The sequence below is a fragment of the Callithrix jacchus genome, chromosome X (assembly GCF_049354715.1).
Source record: "Callithrix jacchus isolate 240 chromosome X, calJac240_pri, whole genome shotgun sequence".
Taxonomy (NCBI): Eukaryota; Metazoa; Chordata; class Mammalia; order Primates; family Cebidae; genus Callithrix; species Callithrix jacchus.
In genome coordinates, this window is record NC_133524.1 from 133,689,163 (window position 1) to 133,697,652 (window position 8,490).

The window sequence follows — 8,490 nt, forward strand, 5'->3', positions numbered from 1 at the left end:
AAGAAAAGAAAAAAGAAATACAGCTGTCCCTATTTGCACACTGTTTGGAAAACTCTGCCCCTACCGCAAACGCTCTCTCTCTCTCTCTCTTTCCCTCCCCCACAAAGAGGCTCCCTTATCTCTCACTTTACATACCGGTCCTAGCCCTCCCGCCGCCCAGCTTCCAGCCGCCCAGCTTCCCGCCCAGCAGTTCAAACTGACCAACAGTTGCCCACCACCTCGGCTTTTGGCTTCCCCACCCCCCAGCCCTTCAGCCCCCTATAAAACAACCCTGCCCCTCTGAGCAGCGCGGCCATTTTTCCTTTTAGTCCCGGCTGGCCTGCCCGGAGGCTCTTTCCTCTCAATAAAGCCTGAACTTAAGGAATTTCCTCTAGCCTGCGGTCCGGTTTCTTTCCCAATGAGCTCAGTCTTCCCGCAGAGGGTAGGTCGGACAAATGGTGCCGGAAACCCGGGATGGGAGCTGAGGCCATTGGCCTGGCCACGGCCCCCCTCCCCTACCTACCCAACACTGGCCCTGCCACCTCCACGTTCCGATTAAGGTAAGCCAAGTTTTTTCTTGCTTTGCCTTCCCCCGCTTCCTGTCTCCTCTTCCTACGGCATGGTGCAGTTGCTCCCTCTCCGGCGTTCCGCACGGACTCCTTGCCTAGTCTCGGCCGAGCCAAGGTAGTCTTCCGTTCTGGCTCCAGGAGCCTTCCGAGGGACAGCCGCCAGACGGGGGACGCCCCTCTGACCGCTTCCCTTTCCGTACTTAATTGTACTCCGGGGAATTTGCAACGAATGGGACGCCTTTTCGTTGCATCTGCCCATCCACGCCGGAGAGTCTGTAGCTGCGCCTGCCATGGGAAATTCGGAGTCCAAAATACCTCTGAGCACCCCCCTTGGGTGCTTGCTGCGAATTTTACCAAATTGGGATATTCCCAAACCCTCAGAAAGAAAAAGCTTATCTTCCTGTCTCAGGTGGCTTGGCCCCAATACAAACTCGGTAACCAGTCACATTGGCCCCCGACTGGCACTTTTGATTTCAACACCCTCCGAGATCTCGACGATTTTTGTCGCCGCATGGGCAAGGACAATGAAATTCCTTACGTCCAGGCTTTTTGGGACCTCCGTACCCACCCCGACCTATGTTCTTCCTGCTCCACCTACCAAATCCTCTTATCTCGAACCCCCCGTAAATCTTCCTCCACTACCTCTCCCCCTCCCTACTCCTCACCGGAGGATCTGCCTGAACATCTGTCCTCTCCTGCCAATCTCAGCAACCAGTCGCCATCAACGGCACGCCCTTCCCCCACTCCCTCTGCACCTCCTACCTCAGAGGCCATGCCTCGCTCTCCCTCTACTCCCTCCGAGCCCCCTCCCTCAGAGGCCGCACTTCCTCTTGCCTCTCCGGTGGCGGCCCACACCCACTCCCACCAGCCAGCTATCCTGGCCCCACTCCGAGAAGTGGCAGGCGCAGAAGGTTTAATCAGGGTCCATGTTCCTTTCTCACTCCAAGACCTGTCCCAAATTGAGACACGTTTAGGATCCTTCTCAGCCAACCCGTCCACATATATTAAAGAATTCCAATACCTCACTCAAGCATAAGAAGCCCTAGTCTGGTATACTCGACTAGACCCAGCCTCCCAAAACGGGGCCACTGTATTAGCCTCCCATTTTATCTCCCAATCAGCACCCGACATAAGAAAGAAACTAAAGAAAGCAGAAGAGGGGCCAGAGACTCCCATCCAAAACCTGGTAAAAATGGCCTTTAAAGTATTCAATGCCAGGGAAGATGCGGCTGAGGCTGCCCGCCAAACTCGCATGAAGCAGAAGGCTGCCCTCCAGACCCAAGCCCTAGTGGCGGCTCTAAGGCCGGCAGGGAACCAGAAGCCCAAGGCCGAAACCCATGCCCCTCCAGGGGCATGTTTCAAATGTGGAAAGGAAGGACACTGGTCCCGAGCCTGTCCACAACCACGGCCACCAACTAAGCCTTGCCCTATCTGTCGGCTCCCGGGACACTGGAAGTCAGACTGCCCCAGCTTCCCCAGGGTGCCGGTTCCTCAAAACAGACACACTGGTGTTACACAGCCGGCAGTCACCCTCAGTATGGAGGAGCCTGCTTGCCAGGAGCCGACCTCCGAGGGAGCTCCGTTCCCCAGTCTACTAGGGCTGCTAGATGACTAGCGGGGCCCTGGCTTTCCGACTCCGGTTACCCTCGCCGAGCCTAGGGTCACAAGACATGGGGGCTACCTACTCCGCACTTCCTTCTTATTCTGGCCATCTCACCCCTTCCCAGGTCTTAGTCATGGGAATCGATGGGACCCCGAGTATCCCCTACCAAACCCCACCACTCATGTGCTCATATAACTCCACTCCATTCACCCACTCCTTTTTAGTAATCCCCACCTGCCCAGTTCCCCTTCTGGGGCGAGACATCCTTTCAAAGCTGAAGGCCGTCATAACCTTCCCCACCGCCAGCCCACATAGCCTTTTTCTCCTAGCCCTCAATACTCTGCCTCGGAACTCCAGGCCCTCCAGTCTACCCCCGGGGTACGGTTCAAGGATGACTGGGCCTTCAAGCATAACCTCCTCATCCTCCCTGAAAAGCAAAGGTACCAGATAATCCAAGACATCCACAATTCACTCTACATTGGGCCTAAAGCCTTATACCGATTCCTCAACCCACTTTTTCACCCTCACCATCTCCTCAGTACCATACAGGAAGTCCAGTCCTCATGTACTGTCTGCGCGAAAACTAATACCCAGGGTTCCTGTCATCCCCGGCGCCAGCTTCATCAGCTACGCGGGTTCCTACCTGGCCAAGACTGGCAAATTGATTTCACCTATATGCCAAAGCACAAACAGTACCGGTATCTGCTAACCATTGTTGACACTTTTTCAGGCTGGATTGAAGCTTACCCCACAGCCTCTGAGTCTGCCGGGACAGTAGCCACTCATCTCATTCAAGACATCATCCCACGCTTTGGACTCCCAGCTACCATACAGTCAGACAACGGCCTAGCCTTTATCTCCAAAGTCACTAATGCCGTTTCTACCTCTCTAGGAATTCAGTAGAAGCTACATGCCGCCTACCATCCCCAGTCCTCTGGTAAGGTAGAACGGGCCAATGGCCTAATAAAGGAGCATCTGACCAAGCTCATGCTTGAGCTCCGCCAATCCTGGGTAACCTTACTTCCTATCGCCCTCACCAGAGTAAGAGCAAGCCCCCGGGGCCCATCACAGCTTAGCCCATTTGAGCTGCTGTATGGTTGCCCCTTCCTGCTTTCAACTCCCCCACCGCCAGAGACTACTCCTCTAGACAGCTACCTCCCCTACTTTACTCAGGATTAGGAGGAGGGGCACTAGTCCACTCTCACCTGGCCATAGCCCAACTGACCTCACAACTCCAAGCGGCTATTAATGACTCTACTGAGTCTTTAGCATCACTCCAACGACAGATCACCTCAGTTGCCCAAGTTGCCTTGCAGAACCGAAGAGCCCTGGACCTGCTCACTGCTGAACGAGGAGGGACCTGTATCTTCCTACAGGAAGAGTGCTGTTACTACATCAATGAATCCGGCCTAGTAGAAACCCGAATCGAGAGCCTCCAGAAACTCAAAACTAACCTCTAGAGTCAGAAGTTCTCGGCTGAAGCCACAGCGTGGTGGTCTTCCTCTATGTATACCCTCTTGTCACCATTGCTTGGGCCCCTAATAGCCGTTTGCCTAATCTTACTTATTGCTCCTTGCTTTCTCCAGTTCCTACAGCGGCTCTTTCAAGAACTGACTGGAGTCACCATCCACCAGATGCTGCTCCAACCCTACCCTGAACGAGTGCAAGAAACAGACCTCTCCCCGAACATCCAGGCTCCTTAGGAAAAGAAACCTCTTCAGAACCCCCCGTCGACCCTTGTCAGCAGGAAGTAGCCAGAGAGACAACCGACGCCCCTGACCCCCTCTTTTTCTTTTCTTTAAGGAGTCGGGAATGTTTGGAAAACTCTGCCCCTACCGCAAACGCTCTCTCTCTCTCTTTCCCTCCCCCACAAAGAGGCTCCCTTATCTCTCACTTTACATACCGGTCCTAGCCCTCCCGCCGCCCAGCTTCCAGCCGCCCAGCTTCCCGCCCAGCAGTTCAAACTGACCAACAGTTGCCCACCACCTCGGCTTTTGGCTTCCCCACCCCCCAGCCCTTCAGCCCCCTATAAAACAACCCTGCCCCTCTGAGCAGCGCGGCCATTTTTCCTTTTCGTCCCGGCTGGCCTGCCCGGAGGCTCTTTCCTCTCAATAAAGCCTGAACTTAAGGAATTTCCTCTAGCCTGAGGTCCGGTTTCTTTCCCAATGAGCTCAGTCTTCCCGCAGAGGGTAGGTCGGATACACACAACATGAGAAAGTGCACAGAGGTGGCAGGCGGGGAGGCTGGTACTTGTCTTTGCTGCCTCACAGGCTTTGTTGTTGGAGAAAACCAGGCCTGCCCAGTGGATGCTTTGGCTGTTCTGGGGCCTTATATATTTTGCAAGGGTGTAAGGAGGCAAAAGATGAACATGGTTTGGACGGATCGACTGACCAATTCCTAGAGCCTCTGAAGTATACTGAACATGCTGGAATGGGCTAATAGGCTTCTGGAAGGTAGTCGTGTTGCCCACATCAGCTGAGTAGCTCGTGGTGGGTGTGCTGTTCATGCAGATAGTGCATGCGTTCGGCTTATCTCCAGACCCCATTTAGTGTCCAGCAAGTGGCTGCAGCTGGCAACAATTACACACTGGTGGCATCAGGAGAGCTGCGTCCTGTAGCCTTTGGTGATGCTTCACTTCCGGAAGTGGACATAGGCATACGCTATCCCTGCAGTGAGCCTTAATGAAATACCTCAATGGTACTGTTAGAGTCTGATCAGAGTCTGCTTACAGGTGGGGCCCAAGTCCTGGAGGTGACCTGGGAGGCAGGGATGTAAAGGTCACACCTTCCCTCGGAGCCTCGGGACCTCCTGAGGTTTGTTTCCTTGGCACCTGGAAGAGCCGGTATTCACGCTCCAGGTCTAGGCTTGGGAGGCCATCCTGCCTTTTTTTTTTTTTTTTTTTTTTTATTACACACATGTTTTCAACCAAAGGCAGACCAGAGAGCCATACTAATGTAGCGGTGAAACACACGATTTTTATCCAAGCTCTGGTTACTTCCAACCGCGACCGCTCTCACGCTTCCTAGCTCCCTTTTCCCATTCCTCTTCACAAAGGCTGTGCCCTGGCAATCATGCTATTCTGCCCTTCAAATCTTTACACGGGCTTCTCCAGTTCTCTTGGTCAAGTTCAATCTTCAATCTTTTCACTCTCACAACTCCCTTATTTCTCATCGTTCACACATTTCTTTTCATTTCCCCTACAACTTTTTCAGCCTCTCTAGTCCGAGTTAACTTGCTACATTTCTACATGCCTCGGGCTCGACGCCAGCTCCATGCCTTTGTTCTGTCTTGAATCGCCGCCTGCCAATCACCAGGAGACGCAGACCTCTGGAGCGAGGGAACTTGGAAAGAAAGGCACTTGGCAAGGCGCACACGACTCAGCGTAAACAAGTGCCTCTTGTTCTCCAAAGCTCTTGAGACACAAGAGGGAAAAATAACAAGCTCTTCTACTATCTGTGTCCTATCATACCTACAATACTCTTTCGGTTCAAATGCAAGCACTTAGTATTATACTACACCACAAAGAGCAAAAGGTAAGGAAGACAGGATTCTAACAGGGGTCGTAAAATAAGGTCCCCGCTGCTAAGAGAAAGACTCTTCCAATAGCATAGAGCAGGCGTCCGCCTCCCTTTTCTTTAGTCTTTTGCCCTTCCGTCCTCCTTCCCCAGATCAGCGTTATCCAGTAGAAAAATAATGCAGGTCACACACTACGTAATTTTATATTTCCAAGTAGCCACATTAAAAAAATTAAAAGAAGGTGAAATTGGTTTAATGTTTTATTCAACGAAGTGGACCCCAAATATTATTTTCAACATATCACCCGTGCAGCAATTAGAAACGTTTTACTTTCTTTCCTTTTTTTTTTTTGAGACAGTCTTGCTCTGTTGCCTAGGCTGGAGTGCAGTGGTGTGATCTCGGCTCACTGCACTCTTCACCTTCCAGGTTCAAGCAATTCTCCTGTCTCAGCCTCCCGAGTAGCTGGGATTACAGGCGCATGCCGCCAAGCCCGGCTAATTGTTGTATTTTTAGTAGAGACGAGGTTTCACCATATTGATCAGGCTGGTCTCGAACTCCTGACCTGAGGTGATCCACTCGCCTCGGCCTCCCAAAGTGCTGGGATTACAGGCGTGAGCCACCGCGCCCGGCAGAAATGTTTGACTTTTTTTTTTTTGTCTTTGGCAGTCGGTGTGCATTTTACACTTACAGAACATTAAACTCCGAAAAGCTTCACTTCAAGTGCCTCACACTGGACCGCGAGGCCCTAGAATGCAGCACCCGCCAATCCCTGCAGCCAGAAATGAAGATAGCAGGGGAGGTAACACTGCTAGTTTGGGACTAAGAAACGCAACGTCGAGAGAAGGCAGCCCTTGCGATGACGACACCTGTAGGACAACCTCACCTCTTCCCCCACCCTGTGCAGGGACTAACAAGGCTGCAACAGAGGCAGAGCGCGAAGCACCGCCAGAGCCGCGGGAAAGGGCGGGGCGGGAAAGGCGGGGGATGGGGGCCGGGGCGGCTCGGCGGTGATCCGTACGCATGCGTACCCCACCAGTTCACTGTGCCCGCCTCCTGGCGCCGTAGCAACCGGGTTGTGAATCACCCTTTACCCCGACTAGGTGGCCATCCTGCGGGTTCTAGTGCCACTAGCCGGCTTCGGCTCTTCCCTGTCTGAGGGTCTTGTCATTTCCCCTTCTTTCCTCCACGGGTGCCGATTTCACGTGTGTGTCCCCGAGTGCCTTAGTCGGCTCCTAAAATGAGTATTAGTGTTTTCCGCGTGGGAACCAACTTCGGGCGCCAGTGGCCCGCCCTTCCTGGGCTGAGGTGGCTGCTGGGGCTGGGGCTCCTCCTGAGGCTTCAGGCTGTGTGCTGCACAGCTTGCTATCTCCCCGGGTTAGCCGCGGTCAACTTGTGCCAGGCGGAGCGAGAAATCGCATTTTGTCAGGTGAGGACTAGACGGAGGCAGTGAGTGTGAGGGGAAGCTTCGGGTAGGGGTGTGGGGCCGATCGGGGACGACCAGGGTCGAGAGCTCTTCGGCTTGGACCCGGAATGCCAATCTCTCTGTGGGTGTGTCTCGGGTTCTCTTAATTTCGGAGCCTCCCACTTTGCGGATCTTTCCCTCCCTCTCAGTAGCTCCTCCTTCCTCACAGCTCCTCCCCTTCCTCTTCTCTCTCAGCTCCCTCCCTTCCCTCTCATCTGGCCCTTATCCTCCCTCTGGGCTCCAACGCCTACAGTCTCGGTCCCACCTTTTATCTTGGTCCCCCCCTTCCCCACGCTTATCGGCTCCTTACCCCTCCCCTTTTTGTTTCTCGAGTGCTTTCTCGGCTCCTTCCCCTCACCTTTCTCCTGGATTCTCTGCCCTCTCCCTCTCACCTCCTTCTCTTTCCCCTCCCTCTCGGCTCCACTCCCTACCCCTCCCTCTCTTCTACATCTTGCTCCTCTCTGCTGTTCCTTCTAGTCTCTTCCCTTCTGCTTTTCTGTTTTCCTTTCAGCTGCTCCTCCTCCTTCCTCTGAGCCCCTCCCACTTCCCTCCCTATTGGCTGCTCCTCCACCTCCCTCTTGGTTCTGCCTCAGCTAACTCCTCCCCTCCTCCCCAACGTCTTCCTTTCCCTCTCAGCATCTGTAACCCTCCCCTTCCCTCCACCCTCTCCCTCTTGTTCTTACACAATCTTCCATTCTGGACACACACACTCATTGTGGTCGTTCTTCGATACATCCCCACCATGCTGTGTTACCCCTCACTCCAATGGTCTCACACTCTTATCCCCCTGATTCTTGTTAATCCACTTTGGTCTCCTGGGTCCTCTCTCTGCAAACAATATTACTTCAGAGATTTGTGAGAGGGAAATGAGACACTACCTGAAAAGCACCTGCACATAGTAACCTTTAAATAAATGGGAACTATCATCATTATTACTTTTATTTTTTCTTTCTTTCCTTCTCTCTCTTTCTTTCCTTATTTTCTTTTCTCTTCTTTTTTTCTTTTCTTTTCTTCTTTGAGACGGAGTTTTGCTCTTGTTGCCCAGGCTGGAGTGCGGAGTGCAATGGCGTGATCTCTGCTCACTGCAACCTCAGCCTCCCTAGTTCAAGCGATTCTCCTGCCTCAGCAGCCATCCTGCCATAGCTGGATTACAGGTATGCACCACCAGGCCCGGCTTATTTTGTATATTTAGTAGAGATGGGGTTTCTCCGTGTTGGTCAGGCTGGTCTCGAACTCCCGACCTCAGGTGATCCACCCGCCTCAGCCTTCCAAAGTGCATTATTACTTTTCTTTAGCCGTGGATTCCTGGCACAATTCCTCTTCTGTGTGTCCCTCAACCACCAGTAATTTCTTGGCTCCCT

At 53.2% G+C, this 8,490-nt stretch overlaps 1 long non-coding RNA gene across 1 annotated transcript; it reads left to right on the forward strand.

Annotated features, from left to right (window-relative positions):
• The first annotated feature begins 437 nt into the window (after positions 1-437).
• LOC144581212 (uncharacterized) lies at positions 438-4,283 on the forward strand. The gene is made up of 2 exons (XR_013531775.1): positions 438-539; positions 2,882-4,283. It is a non-coding gene; the product is annotated as an uncharacterized LOC144581212 (long non-coding RNA).
• The last annotated feature ends 4,207 nt before the right edge of the window (positions 4,284-8,490 follow it).